A 16,702-nucleotide genomic window follows, 5' to 3' on the forward strand; every position below is an offset into this window, starting at 1 on the left:
ACACCATCTATGATGACCCGTCCAAATCCATTTGAACGAATACAGCATTCATCGATTTCACAGTGAGGTACTGACCTCTACATGATACATTTTGAAAACATTGCATTCTCTTGAAAAGGCACACCATAAATGAATATCTAATTCTAAGGTTTTTGACATCTGATGATTTCTACATATAGACAATCACCGTAAATAATAGTTAACAATACTACATCTGTTGACAATGCAGTCAAAATAAGATACATGGTGATGATTTTGTGAATGCAAAGTTTTCACGAATAAAGCATGTATGACTCCATGCACATAGCTTGTATAACGTATAAGCAAACAGCGGAAGACTTCTAGGAACCTGAGAATAAACATACTTAAAAGTATCAACACAAAGGTTGGTGAGTTCATAGTTTTAATGTTGCGCATAATCTGTATATAAAGGTGGATCACAAGATTTCAGTTGTTTCATCCAGAAACGTTTATCAAAATATTCTACAAGATTGAGCACCCTGGTAACTAAACTTTAACGTATATATAATAAGTACCCCTGTTTTAACATACATGCAACCAACATGTACAATACACACAAACCAATGTGTACTAAACTCAAATAGCATACGTCTGTTTTATAGTTCAGGCTAGGGTTTCTATACCTGAAACAGACGGGGATGTCAAGCCCTATGGATTCATATACAACTATTCGCGCCCACCAGTTCTTACAACTGGCAGCTACTAGTTACCAAAGCTAAGAGATTTTCGGTTCAAACTCGGTGTAGAATTTAGTATGTATTTGTATCTATTGCGTTTAAAATAAAGTGCATGTATTCTCAGCCTAAAAATATAGATTGCAAAAGTAATTAAAAGGGGATCTATAAACTCACCTTAGCATCACATAAGGTCATTCACCGAAATGTGACCGAAACTCAGAATGCAAAATAACCGTAGATCTCAACCTAGAGAACATATGTTGGTCAATACATGTCTAACAAGCTAGGTCAGGTCATAGTGTATCACAATCCTAATGCTCGAGACCGACATGCAAAAGTTAACAAAATTCATCTCAAAAGTCAACCTGACCCAATATGATCTTTAAATCTATACATGTTTATTGTATTAACATAGTATAAGTCTTGATAATTGAACGAATTTATAGTTTATCAAACTCAAAATATTACTTATTTCAGGAGCTATGTTATATTTGAATTATCATGGCAATCGAAAATATTTTATTATTTCACATAGTTTTCCAATACTTGTAAAATCAGATTATATTGTTTATAAAGTTTTAAAAAATGATAAGACAGTCAACTTTTATAATTGTTCAACAAAACGAGACGTGCCTTATATAGAAATTCATTTACTCGATTAGTAATATTTAAAAATCCAATTTATCAATCTCATAGACAAGTTGTTTAAATATTAATTTACAGTTTCAAACACAATTTCAATTAACGTCAAACATAATTCAGTTGACCATATCTTTTAATCCGTTCATCGAAATCACACGATTTCTAAATGAAAAGTTATTAATTTTTCGATAGCTTTCCAACGACATGCATATCATATACTTTATATCAGTAGCATATGTATCAAATTCGTGATTCATCATAAACTATCTAACGACAAAATTAAAGCATACAAGCATACATAAACATATAAATACTCGAGCACTAGACATGGATACACTATTAATATATAAAAGATAAGATATGAATGCTCACGTATCAATATTGTGATTCAATATTGCAGGAAAGTACGTAGACGCAACGGAGATGATAAACGCTAGGTTGACCTTTGACTCATGATCATAACCCCCAAGCAATACCCATAACCTCCATAGCCATAACCCATAATTTTCTTAGCTTTAACCCGTTTTGAAATCACTCGAACATCACTCTGTCGTAGTATTTTATGTATATACAAATAATAATAATAATAATACTAATGATAATAATAAGATTAATAATAATAATAATAATAATAATAATAATAATAATAATAATAATAATAATAATAATAATAATAATAATAATAATAAATAATATACGGAGTAATGTGAGATAGAGAGATTGAAAGTTTTGTGAATTCATCGAACCAGAATTCGTTCGATATATATAGAATAAATATAATAATATAATAATATAAATATAATATAATAATAATATAGAATCAAACGTGAGATTTAAAAGCTATCCATGTTTTGTCATTTCTACCGACAGTTTTCACGGACCGGTATTTCGTACTCTGTTGCTAATAATTGACGGGTAAAAGTATAAATAAAAAGGATTCCACTTTTATAATTGAATACATATATATATTTTGGTTTTAAGCTTTATAAAACTAGTTGTAAAAAGGTCCATTTATTTATAAAATTACTATATACGTTCGATGTAGAGTGTACGTATTAGTCTGCTGATTATTCTGTGTCACCGTGAATTATTGAATTCGTTTAATTCAAACAAATTAACGAATTTTAATATTTTTAAAAGTCGTATTTATTAAATACTTCAGGAGTATTTTATGTAACTTATAATTAATAATTTTTATCATGTCGCTTCATGTGAATAGTAAATTAATTAATTTCGTTTCATTTACTATTCATATGAATAGTAAATGAATTAATTTCGATTCAACTATTTAAGTTACATTGTTGTACGTTGTGCTGTACAGCTTGTACATCTTTGATTTAATTACGTTTCTTCTTATAAATTAAAAAAAAATTACATCATAAAAATAAAACGATCTTTCACGTAAAAAAATTAATTTGAAATTGCATCATTCAATAGTAAATTTTTATCATTTAGTATATAAATATTATTCGCATGTTTTCGTATATATATATATAATTATCACAAGTTATAACGTTCGTGAATCGTTAGACAAATAGGGTGGTCAACCGTTATATAAAACTCATTTACAAAAAGTTTTATAACTTGTCAGAATTCATTTCTTATCATGACGAAAATATTAAATCATATAAAGATTTGGTTCAAAATAAGTCGAAATTTTTCGGGTCATCACAGTACCTACCCGTTAAAAAAATTTCGTCCCGAAATTTGATTGGGATCGTCATGGCTGACAATAAGTATGTTTTCATGACTCATATGAGTTGAAAAGTAGAGTTTTATCACCATTGAGTAATATAGATAAAACAATTCAATCATGCGAAGAGTACGAATGAAGCTGTCGCAAAAGAGTGAAATGAGAAAATAAAGATTTGTTTTAACTTTTGAAGTAGTCACGGTTGATTTCTGGATTTCAAGGAATTTAAAGATAATCCTTAAAATCTAAAGATTTGATTCTCCGGTAATCAAGGAAATTATTATCCTCTTTGATTAAATGCGGTAATCTGCTTTGATTGCTATGTCTGATATTTCGCTATAAATTGACCTCTTTCGTTTCATTTATTTTCACCACTCCTATAATCTTCTTCTTTATTTCATACATCCCAATAGATTGTGAAAATGCTAAATCCAGTCCTGATTCTTGACATTTTCCTGGCTATCGTATCCTTCATTCTTCTTTTTCATCTGCCACCAGAGGAAGTTATTTTCTTCTACTATTACCTTGGGGTTAAAATGTTTTTAATTCACCCGTGTCTTTACATTGCAATACGTATTGATATACACGGTTTGTAATTTATGTGTTGTTGTCAGGCTTTATATTTTCCCTTATATTTAGGAGCTCCATGCTTTTGTTTTTCCTTCCCGACTTCAAGTCAAGCGAATAATGGTCCAGAATTCGTAGGTATGAAGTTTCGAATGATCATAATATACAAAGCAGAAAGGAAAGGTAATAGCACGATTTGATTTGTCAAATTACCAGAATATCCGGAAAATACCGAATCACCAAGAAAATATTTTCTTGATAGTTTAGAGGTTAAATAGAATGAAAGAGTTATGTAACATGGTTCATGATGAGGGTATGATCTGTGAACCTTTATCACGTTCTATTAGAAACTCAGCATGACTTACTATAATATAATCACGTTGATCAAGTGTCATTATATTGCAGCGACCCGACAAAATCGTCATTGACGGCGCCGTCTACTTAGGTCCCGTTACGTGGTCATAAGTCTTTAAAATAACGTTTTACCAAAAATATGTCGCATTCATTTCAAATGTAAAGATTGTTTCAAGTTTACAAGAATAGTTCAACCACAAGTTATGTTACAATGTTAAGTACAAATGAAACCTATGCGACACAGTTTAAAATAAAGTCAAAAGACGCTCCACGTATGCATATATACTCGACATCCAATGCAAGTATCAAAATAATGAGCGGAAGCATGTATCACGTATCGTTTAAAGACCTGAGAAAAACATAGAAATCTGTCAACGAAAACGTTGGTGAAATCATAGGTTTAAGTAAGTAAGTGAGTAAGTAAAAAGAACCACAAGATTTATAACATTTCAATAATAAACAATTCCAAAAATTGTTATCACGAGCACCCAATTATCAAGGCTTAACTTTCCTTCCATAGAACCCCATCACAATAGTGTTAGAACATACACTGTTTCTCGAAAATATATTTCATCCAAAGTAACGATAGCGAACCGTCCGAATGAGGGTTTGTCAAACTCATATGGCCATACAACATAAGTTCTCGCTTACACCCGGTAATTGTAACTAATGATAATCAAATTGAGGATTTTGTTGTAACTCGTATGTAGAATGTTTGTTTTCATACTTGTGTTCACTTTGTAAAATGAAACGTTTATGTTTTCTCATCCCAAATGTAAGTTTAAAAGAGTAAAGGTGGGACTATGATCTCACCTTGAGTGCACGGGTAAATAAAGTACTTCGTAAAGTAATGTGTGCAAGAACGAGTGCTAGTCTTGACCTAAAAAAGTAGGTTGTATCAATAACGGTAAACACGGTTGGTCAAAGATGTTCAATTAGTCATATGGTTCGTTACGACTCGATTACATAAAGCATGTGTATCAAATTGTCAAGTTTCATGTAAGATATAAGTATAAAAGCATGTTAGAACGATTGCATAAATATTTAGTTAAGTTTAACTAAAAAGTCAACTTTGGTGAAGTAAAAGTCAACGAAAAAGTCAACACGTTCGGGTCGGGTCTCGAACTATTTTTCTGAGGTTTTTAATCATATATAAGCATGTTAGAACAAGTTACATGTAAATCGGAGGTGCGTAGCATAGCAAACATTTTTCGTAAAAGTGTAAGTTTGATCAGAATCAAAACACGCCTAACACCGCGCCGCGACCAAGGATGGCCGCGCCACGACACTCAACGTGAGCTGGTACCTGGGCTGGTGCAAGTGTTCAAGTCTCGAGCCAAAACTCATTTTAACACAACAAATGAACCGTAAACACTTAAAACGCATACTATACATCGTTGGAAAGGTAATTTAACGAGGAATACAACTAAACACTTTTCATCACACAAAAATATCATTTAGAATAAACGAATTCTCGTCAAGTGATCATTAAAGGTTCATTGTCAAGGTTTCAAGTTCGTAAAACGTATTTTATGATTCGGGAATCCAATTTACACATACGAAATGCCGTTTCGAAGGTAATTAAACACACATTGCAACTAAACACTTACTAACAACATTAACAAGCATTCAATGCATCAAAAGTTCATTTTAAAGTTCATCAAACCCTAACTAAAATCATGAATTCAACTATTTTGTAAATGAAGCTTTTCTAAATCATCTTACACATCAAATTGAAGCTAATGATGCTAGTAACACATTTAATACATGAACTTTAACATTTAAACAACATTTAATCATACAAAATTCAAGATTAAGCACACCCATTTTTCATATTCAAGCTAGTTACTCAAAACAACATATCGAGCAAACCAAACACATATTCATGTTAGACTTGAGCCATAGACACTAATTAACACTTTTATAAGTCAAAATTATCAAGAACACAAGATCTAGTGTTTTTAGAAAGTTACCCAAAATAGATGAAGTTGGTATGGAATCGAAGAGGAAGATGCAAGGATTCCAAATATGTAGTTTGTTTTAGTTGATGCTTGCTAGATTCAAAATGGATGATGATTTAGTGAAATGGGTGTTTGAGAGTAAAAATGGAAGTGGTAGAGAAAGATGGGAGGTGATGAATGAAATGAATGGTGGTGGTGGATGTTGACTAGTCCAACTAGTCACATCTTTGATCAATTGACGAAATCAGTCCCTCGAGTTCGGATGCGGGTACGTGGGTTAACCAAACGAATTATTTTAAAATACACGAGAGTAAACGGGAGGTGTTATAATCCAATAATGAAAATATTAAGAACGTTAACCAACGAAGGATACGAATCTAGGTACGAAAGATATCAACAAAATAAAAAGACGGGCGTTAAAATAATTTAACGGAAAAATGCGGGATGTTACATTACCCACACCTTAAAAGAAATTTCGTCCCGAAATTTAGTTGGAAGTAATAGTCGATGTCTATTCCTCGAGACCGTGCATTGTCAATTCTACAAATAAGTGAAAATACGTCCTTGGGCATCCCCACGAATTTTGACAGTCGAGATTTTACGTTGTCTTAAGGTTTGGTTTTACGATCCATAATTTCAACCGGTTCTCCCATGAAGCGGAGTTTGTCATCGATAGTAAGCTCATCTAAAAGAAATAACAAGTTCCTGTCCTGCAGGACACTTCTCAAAGTTTGATACATGGAATGTAGGATTGACGGGAAACCTAATTGAGTCAGAAGATCTAAACTGTATGTAGCGGGTCCAGTACGCCCCAAGATTCCGAAATGATCAATATCGCGGATTCAACTACCTTCATTTTCCCAAAACGGATTACACCCTTCCAAGGTGCGGTTTTTCAATATTACGTGGTCACTCACTTGGAATTCGAGAGGTTTACGTCTAACACCAGCATAGCTCATTTGGCGACTACGGGCCGTCTTGAGCCCTTCTCAGACTTGAACGACCTTAAAGGTTATTTCCTGAATGAGTTCGGATCCGGTGGTTTGCTTGTCACCCACTTTGGCCTAACGAAAAGGAGAATGACATTTGCGGCCATATAAAGTTTCGAAGAGGTGCGGCGTTAATACCCGTGTGATAACTATTGTTGTAAGAGAATTCGGTTAAAGGCAAGGACTTTTCCCAAGTAATTTGTAGTTGATAATACAAACTCGCATTATGGTTTCTAAGGTTCGAATCATACATTTGCTTTGTTCGTCGATTTGTGGGGGATACGTGGCACCCATGTTTAAACGTGGTCCCGAGGCTTTTTGTAAGTCTAGAAGTGAAACGAGCATTGTGATCAGAGATAGTCGACAATGGTACACCGTGTTGGAATAGAATTCTTTAAGATATGTTTGAATAATTTAGTTAGGGCTACTCACCTGCGTGGAGAATACTAGTAATACGTGAAGAGTCTCTCTCTCCATTGAAAATTTTGATAAAATATTTCCTTATACGGAAGTTCGAGCGAAAAAGATGGAAGTGAAATAAGAATTTAGAATAGGATGAGTTTTCACCTCGACGTACTCATATCACGCAGCTTGTGGCCAAATGTTGAGACTTAGGGGGAACGAGATAGTACACGTAGTTGTATAGTTCGAAATTGAGTAGTAGTTGGCCGTATATCAGAAGCATAAGGACGATAAGTCAAAGAAGAAAGGGGTATCCTTGGGTTGTGTGTTATTTTGGGTTCCAGCAATATCAGACGGTAATAGTGAAATAACAGAGTTATGTAGCGTGGTACGTGGTGGTGAGAAGATTGATGGGGTCCATAATTAAGTATTCAAATTCCTCGTGCAAAGTAACGAATTTCAGTTTTCTTGATTTCGAGTCGAGAGAGTATGCCATTAAGGCGTTCACGTAGAAATATTTTCCACATTTGAGTTCCATCTTGTGCTACACGAATTTAGCTAGTCAGGTTGGTGTGGATAATCACGTTCAAGGTCCGGATATGGAGAGGTTTAAATCTTTCCCTTAGGGAGTTAACGAGGTTAAAGGACGAGCAACACGAGAAAAAGTCGGAAATGAATCTTCGGTAATAACCGGCGATATCTAAGATTTTATGAATACAAGTCAGAGTCGTGAGGGTTTCCCGATTACGTGTGGCTTCGATTTTTGCGAGATTTATTGTAATACCTTGACCACTAACAACATGGTCTTGAAATTGGACTTTGTTTAAGCAAAGTTCACACTTGGAGATTTTGGCATAGAGTTGCTCTTTTCTCAAGAGTTTGAGCGTAAGACATAGATGTTGTTCGTTTTCTTCTTTACTTAAATAGATTTAGACATCATCTATAAATACGATAACGGATTTGTCTAGATATGTTTGCATACGCGGTTCAGGAGGTCTATGAATATGGACGGAGCCTTAGATAAACTGAACGGCACTAAAAGAAATTTATAACTATTATAGCGAGTTCAGAAAGAGGTTTTGGAGATACCTTCTCCCTTAACCCTCAATTGATGATAACCGGAATGGATGTCGATTTTGGAATACACACGGAATCCTTGTAATTGATCAGGAGGTCATTGATACGGGGGAAAGGATATCGGTTCTTATCCGGAAATTATTTAGTTCACGATAATCTATACACATGTAAAGAATCATTTTCTTCTTAATGAACAGGTTTTGAGCCCCCTAGTTCTATAGGTATCAAGTCAAAATTCAAACTTTTTACCCAAAAAGTTCAACGTACACTCTCCGATAAAATTGTCGGCCCGCAATAGTTTTCCGTCGGTCACCTGAATGATATAAGTAGTATCTAAGGGAATGGTGGAGTGCTAAAAGAATGAGTCAAAGTCTTGGATGCAAAACATTTATCGGCACCCGAATCGAATAAGCAAGAAACGTAAGAGTTGTCGAGAAGAAACGTACCCGTGACTAGTTCATTGTCATCTCGGGTATCCTAGGTGTTAATGTTGAAGGCTCATCCACACACATTGGGGTTTGCTTTCTTCTTTGGACACGCATTCCTAAAATGACCCAGTTGGCCACATTCGAAACAAACACCCGCTTTTGGCGCATTGGGCCTCTTTTGAGCGACGGTAACGGTACTCTTACAAACATGGGCTACATGGCCACTTCCTTGACACTTGATGCAAAATGGCTTGCCACATTTTCCATAATGATGGTTGCGATACTTATTACAAAATGGTTTGCTACATTCACCATAATGATGTTTGTGGCACTTGTTGCAAAAAGGTCGAGTTCCGGCATAACTTTTCCTGCCGTCGGGGTGAAAGGCTTCTTGGTGGAGTCGTTGTGGTTGTGGTTGCTTGATGGAGAGGTTTCCCGTTTTCTTTTGTTGTTACCCGGTTAGTCCTCAGCCGTTGGTTCCGACGCTTCAATTTCATCCACCGTTTTTATAAATCGGCAGGCCATTGTCAAAGCCTCTTGGAGGTTGGCGGGTCTTGATGGCATTACCCCGTGTGAAATGCTCTTAGGGAGGTCATCCATGTAAAATTCAACACCTTGGAGCCCGGGAGCCATGAGGTTTGGTCAAACTGAGGCTAGTTCGGAAAACCGTTGATTATAAGCTTCGAGATCATTTCGGGCCATTTTTAAATTTCTTGGCCCCTGTTCGAGCCTTCGAGTCTCTTCACGTGGGAAGTATTCGGTGATCATTCTTTCTCTTAATTCGGTCCAAGAGAGTATATGGGCTTCATCGGTACCCACTGATTGTACATACATGTTCCACCATGAGAGAGCAATATCGGCGAAAGTGAGGGTGGAAAGCTTGACCTTATCTTGGTCCCGACAGTCGCTTATTCTAAAAATGGCTTCCGTTTGTTCGAGCCTTCGGGTGAGAGCAACCGGTCCCCCAGTTCCATTGAAAGTGGGAGGTTTGTACTCTATGAAGTTTTTGTAGGAGCACCCCTCGTTTGAATCACCGGCTCCATGATTGTTGTTGTTGTTGTTGGAGAAGTGACCGGCCACGGCCGCACCTACGGCGGTGGCTATCATTTATTGAAGAGCTTGTTCTAGAGTTTTGGGAGGAGTATTGTATTGACCTTGGTGAGCCATTGTTCCTTGAAAACACAAGAATATCGTTGATTAGTATCCTCAAAAATACTAACCGTGATATGGAATTATGATAGAGAGAAGATTTTCCTTGACTCGCCTTAAATTCTTTATGTCATAATGTCGGAACGTTCATATGAGTCACCGTAATATAATCCCGGAAATTATATTACCCTGATTCATATGTGCATTCGACATCATTTCACTAAGTCAAGGTGGCGTGTCAATCAAATTAAACAACGTGAGATTATGATGAAATAAGAGTAGATATGAGTAGAAACGTTCGAGTATAAATGCACAAGTAGTCAAGTAATTCCTACTTCAAGTCTATATGTCGGTTGTAGTCTAGATTCACTAATGTACCCTATGACTCCGGGTTGACACCAATGAACTCTAAATCCCTACAACCTACGCTCTGATACCATCTGTAGCGACCCGACAAAATCGTCATTGACGGCGCCGTCTACTTAGGTCCCGTTACTTGGTCATAAGTCTTTAAAATAACGTTTGACCAAAAATATGTCGCATTCATTTCAAATGTAAAGATTGTTTCAAGTTTACAAGAATAGTTCAACCACAAGTTATGTTACACTGTTAAGTACAAATGAAACCTATGCAACACAGTTTAAAATAAAGTCAAAAGACGCTCCACGTATGCATATATACTCGACATCCAATGCAAGTATCAAAATAATGAGCAGAAGCATGTATCACATATCGTTCAAAGACCTGAGAAAAACATAGAAATCTATCAACGAAAACGTTGGTGAAATCATAGGTTTAAGTAAGTAAGTGAGTAAGTAAAAAGAACCACAAGATTTATAACATTTCAATAATAGTAAACCATTCCAAAAATTGTTATCACGAGCACCCAATTATCAAGGATTAACTTTCCTTCCATAGAACCCCATCACAATAGTGTTAGAACATACACTGTTTCTCGAAAATATATTTCATCCGAAGTAACGGTAGCGAACCATCCGAATGAGGGTTTGTCAAACCCATATGGCCATACGACATAAGTTCTCGCTTACACCCGGCAAGTATAACTAATGATAATCGAATTGAGGATTTTGTTCTAACTCGTATGTAGAATGTTTGTTTTCATACTTGTGTTCACTTTGTAAAATGAAACGTTTATGTTTTCTCATCCCAAATGTAAGTTTAAAAGAGTAAAGGTGGGACTATGATCTCACCTTGAGTGCACGAGTAAATAAAGTACTTCACAAAGTAACGTGTGCAAGAACGAGTGCTAGTCTTGACCTAAACAAGTAGGTTGTATCAATAACGGTAAACACGGTTGGTCAAAGATGTTCAATTAGTCATATGGCTCGTTACGACTCGATTACATAAAGCATGTGTATCAAATTGTCAAGTTTCATGCAAGATATAAGTATAAAAGCATGTTAGAATGATTGCATAAACATTTGGTTAAGTTTAACTAAAACGTCAACTTTGGTCAAGTCAAAGTCAACGAAAAAGTCAACACGTTCGGGTCGGGTCTCGAACTATTTTTCTGAGGTTTTTAATCATATATAAGCATGTTAGAACAAGTTACATGTGAATCGGAGGTGCGTAGCATAGCAAACATTTTTCGTAAAAGTGTAAGTTTGATCAGAATCTAAACACGCCTAATGTCGCGCCGCGACCAAGGATGGCCGCGCTGCGACACTCAACGTGAGCTGGTACCTGGGCTGGTGCAAGTGTTCAAGTCTCGAGCCAAAACTCATTTTAACACAACAAATGAACCGTAAACACTTAAAACGCATACCATACATCGTTGGAAAGGTAATTTAACGAGGAATACTACTAAACACTTTTCATCACACAAAAATATCATTTACAATAACCGAATTCTAGTCAAGTGATCATTAAAGGTCCATTATCAAGGTTTCAAGTTCGTAAAACGTATTTTATGATTCGGGAATCCAATTTACACATACGATATGCCGTTTCGAAGGTAATTAAACATACATTGCAACTAAACACTTACTAACAACATTAACAAGCATTCAATGCATCCAAAAATTCATTTTAAAGTTCATCAAACCCTAACCAAAATCATGAATTCAACTATTTTGTAAATGAAGCTTTTCTAAATTATCCTACACATCAAATTGAAGCTAATGATGCTAGCAACACATTTAATACATGAATTTTAACATTTAAAGAACATTTAATCATACAAAATTCAAGATTAAGCACACCCATTTTTCATATTCAAGCTAGTTACTCAAAACAACAAATTGAGCAAACCAAACACATATTAATGTTAGACTTGAGCCATAGACACTAATTAACACTTTTATAAGTCAAAATTATCAAGAACACAAAATTTAGTGTTTTTAGAAAGTTACCCAAAATAGATGAAGTTGGTATGGAATTGAAGAGGAAGATGCAAGTAGTTTGTTTTAGTTGATGCTTGCTAGATTCAAAATGGATGATGATTTAGTGAAATGGGTGTTTGAGAGTAAAAATGAAAGTAGTAGAGAAAGATGGGAGGTGATGAATGAAATGAATGGTGGTGGTGGATGTTGACTAGTCCAACTAGTCACATCTTTGATCAATTGACGAAATTAGTCCCTCGAGTTCGGATGCGGGCGCGTGAGTTAACCAAACGAATTATTTTGAAATACACGAGAGTAAACGGTAGGTGTTATAATCCAATAATGAAAATATTAAGAACGTTAACCAACGGAGGATACGAATCTAGGTACGAAAGATAACAACAAAATAAAAAGACGGGCGTTAAAATAATTTAACGGAAAAATGCGGGATGTTACATATATTATACTAACTCATGCTTTAATTCCCAACACTTCTTCAAAAACATTCATAATTTAAACTCGAAGGTTTACAGAATATAGAAACTAAACTGTTTCCTTTATGATATAATACAGATAACGCGAGGAGATAATTGATTTCAGATAAGGATAGTTATGAAAATATATTCAGAAATATCAAGGATATTTATAATGAAAGATACGATGATATCTTAGAATTTCTAATATCGAAAGATGATAAAGAAAATTTGTCCGTAAAGGTTTAGAGTCAGGAGTAAGGTATTCGTTAATGACTTCAGTAGATACTGAATTATTTGGATTCTTTGAAGGCATGTTTAGTCTTTGTGATTTATCCACGGCCTCCTTTATTGTTTACTCAATCTGTTTTCCAGTTCCAAACCTTCTCTTTTTATGAGCTTTGCCAACACACTATTCTTTATCTTCAAACCTTCGACTGTTAAGGTCGTTTACAGTTTTTGCTGCTTCATTCAGCTTTTGCAACATTCAGAGTATCGATTCGTATATTGGGTGTGTGACGATCGCTCCAAATCCATATGGACAATACGTCATTCATTGATTTCATTGCGAGGTATTTGACCTCTATATGATACGTTTTGTAAACATTGCATTCTTTTGAAAAGGCACACCATAAATGAATATTTAAATCAAAGGTTTTCAACATCTGATGATTTCTACATATAGACAATCACTGTAAATAATAGTTTACAATAGTACTTCCGTTGACAGTACAGTCAAAATAAGATACATGGTGATGATTTGGTGAATGCAACGTTTCCTTGAAAAATATGCCATGTATGACTCCATGCACATAGCTTGTCTAACATATAAGCAAACAGCGAAAGACTTCTAGGAAACCTGAGAATAAACATGCTTCAAGTGTCAACACAAAGGTTGGTGAGTTCATAGTTTTAATATTACACATAATCCGTATATCAATGTGGATTACAAAAGTTCAGTTGTTTTATTCAAAACGTTTATCAATAGGTTTTACATAAAAGGGGGATCACAAGATTTTAGTTGTTTCATCCGAAACGTTTATCAATCGGTTCTACAAAGTTGAGCACCCTGGTAACTAAACTTTAACGTATATATAATTTGTACCCTTTGTATAATCATCTTAATAATAAACGCAAACCAACGTGTACGCTTCTCAAATAGCATACGTCCGTTAAAAGGCTAGCGCTCTAGCTCGGACGGGGATGTCAAGCCCTATGGATCCATATACTACTACTCGCGCCCACCAGTTCTTATAACCGGCAGTTACTAGTTACCAAAGCTAAGGGATTTTCGGTTCAAACTCAGTATAGAATTTAGTATGTACTTGTGTCCATTGTTTAAAATAAAGTGCATGTATTCTCAGCCCAAAAATATATATTGCAAAGCATTTAAAAAGGGAGCAAATGAAACTCACACATATAAATATTGTATATCGGTTAATAAAGCATTTGCATGTATTCTCAGCCCAAAAATGTAGAGAGTAAAAGAGATCTTATGAAACTCACTCAAATCAGTTTTAGTTTTTGTATTCATTTTATAAAACAGCGCATGTATTCTCAGCCCAAAAATATGTATAAAAAGGGATCAATGAACTCACAGTTTAATATTGATATACAATATTGCAGGAAAGCACGTAGACGCATTGGAGATAATAAGCACGAGGTTTGATTCACAAAAATACCCCCGAATATTACCCATAACCTCCTTGGCAATAACCCATATTTTCCTTAGCTCTAGCTTTCTCGGAAACTCGTTTTGAAAAATTACTTGGACAGCACTCCGTCGTAATATTGTATGTACATTATTATTTTTGTATCGCAAAAATAATAACACTAATAATAAAAATAATAAGATTAATAATAATCTTATTAATAATAATAATAATAATAATAATAATAATAATAATAAAATAAATAAATACGGAGTAAAAATAATATATATGTGTGTGTGATTTATCTGGCCAAAACTCGAGAATTTATAGCACTTGGCCTGAAATTTTGCCTCATGCGATCGCATGGATATTGGGCATGATTGCCATGCGATCGCATGGCCTCAATTTCCAGCTCAGAATCATTTGTCCATTTGTTTGTCGACATATTAATATAATATATATAATTTAAATAATTAATTATATATTATATTAAATTCACGTGCATAGTTGACTTGTAATTTTTGTTCCGATAAGTCGTACGTCATCACTCGACTTATGTCCCGGTTCCAGTTTTTCGAATGTCCTTTTGTACCTTTAGAAAACTTGCATTTTACGTTTCGTGTCACGTACCTTTGTCAAAATATAGTCTTAAATTATCCATAAACTATACCACTCATAGTATATCTTAAACTTTCAAATGTTTTGGTCATTTACTTCTATAAATCATCGTCTCGCTATTTGTTAATATATATATAATATATACATTTTTATTTTGAAATAGTGTTACTGTAGCAAAGTTACTGTAGCAAAGTCACTGTAGCAATTCACTGTAGCAAAGTCAATTTTTACTGTAGCAATTCACTGTAGCAAAGTCAATTTTACTGTAGCAAATAGTGATTTTTTTTTGAAAACACTGTAGCATTTTGGGTACTGTAGCAATTTGAAAATACTGTAGCAAATTAGTATTTTACTTGTTCATCTTAAACGTTTTAGTTAACTTATCTAAATATCAATCGAATCAATAATCGAATGTTACTATCGTTTACTAAATAACTTGAAATCATATATATTCAAATAGATATATAAACCAATAAGTTTAATGTACGGTATCATGCAATTAAAACTTTGTTACGTTTTCAAGTTATAGTATATATATGTATCTATTTACATATAATGGTTCGCGAATCGTTGAGAACAACCGAAGGGTAATTGAATAGTTCAAAATTTTGAGATTCAACTTCATAGGCTTTGCTTATCGTGTCGAAGTCATTAATCATTTAAGATTAAGTTTAAATTTAGTCGAAATTTCCGGGTCATCACAGGGTGCTTCTTAGAATTTCAGAATGGAAGATCATAATTCTAAGAGATAAATGTTATATGTATACATATAAGTGTTGATGTAGAAATGCTGCGAGATTCGAAATACTGATTGCTAATTCCCGGTAGTTGGTATGGCAATTATTGTTACAAGATGTAGATGAGTACATGATAGGGTTTCAATGAATATAGTGATTTTTCGGAAGGTCAAAGATCAATGAAGTTGTTGATAAGTTTACTGCTAATGTGGTAGGATATAAACGGTTCCCCGGTAACGATGATGAAAAGAGCAAACGTATATATCATAGTTATAATAAGGCTTATTCGGATGAAAAGTCGAAGTTGATTTGCTGAATCAGAATCGAAGAATGTAACATATTAATTATGAATTTATATATCTCTCGGGTATTAACTACCCGTTAAAAGTTTCACAAGTAATATTTTGTACCTGCAAATTTTATTACAGTCTTTATGAAAATATATGTATGTATATTTTCTTCAGATATAATACAGATTTAATGAGTTAATATAATATTGAACTCATTTAATTTACAGTTGGAATTATTATTGAGAAATCCCTAAAACTTTAGAAATTACGTAACCTTCGCTGAGTATTTCTTCCACTTGAATGAAATTATGAATTACTACTTCGTTATTCATTTATTGATATTTCTTTGATGAATGATGTTAGTGTTTGTGGAATTCTTATGAACTTCGTAAAGTACGAATGATGGTTTCTTAGAAAGTTTCGAGTCCATCAAAAATTAAGTGTAAAATCAAACATATAATTGAATGATACACTTGGTTTATTTTGAAATGGAATTTATTGAATTGAAACAGAGATTGTAGTTAACGATGGTTAAGTTGTTGACGAAGGATGTACATTATAGCATATTAGTAATATGAATTTAACCGAGTAGTACCTACCCTTCTTTAATTCATACATAATAGCTTAGTA

Source organism: Rutidosis leptorrhynchoides, chromosome 6 (assembly GCF_046630445.1).
Source record: "Rutidosis leptorrhynchoides isolate AG116_Rl617_1_P2 chromosome 6, CSIRO_AGI_Rlap_v1, whole genome shotgun sequence".
NCBI lineage: Eukaryota > Viridiplantae > Streptophyta > Magnoliopsida > Asterales > Asteraceae > Rutidosis > Rutidosis leptorrhynchoides.